The sequence below is a fragment of the Herpailurus yagouaroundi genome, unplaced genomic scaffold, assembly GCF_014898765.1.
Source record: "Herpailurus yagouaroundi ecotype Mexico unplaced genomic scaffold, PumYag 202, whole genome shotgun sequence".
In the NCBI taxonomy this organism is placed as follows: domain Eukaryota; kingdom Metazoa; phylum Chordata; class Mammalia; order Carnivora; family Felidae; genus Herpailurus; species Herpailurus yagouaroundi.
In genome coordinates, this window is record NW_024412433.1 from 3200502 (window position 1) to 3200858 (window position 357).

Sequence of the window (357 nt, forward strand, 5' to 3'; positions counted from 1 at the left end):
GGGGGGGGGGAGGGGAGGAGGGGGGAGGGACAGAAAGAGGGAGAGACAATCCCAAGCAGGCTCCACATTGTGAGTGCAGAGCCAGACTCGGGGCTCCATCCCACCACCCTGAGATCACGACCTGAGCCGAAATCAAGAGTCCCGCACTTAACTGACTGAGCCACCCAAGTGCCCCAAAGACTTAGTTTTCTGACATCATCTCCACATTTCCCACCAGCCCTGGGGCAGTGGGATCCTTGCTTCTCTTCATCAGAGTTCTGGGAGCCTTGGAGTCTAGCCTCGGCCAACACCTCCTCTGCCCGGCAGCTCTAACGGGTCTGGACTCGCATCATTGACTTGGGGCTTAAACTGTTGTGA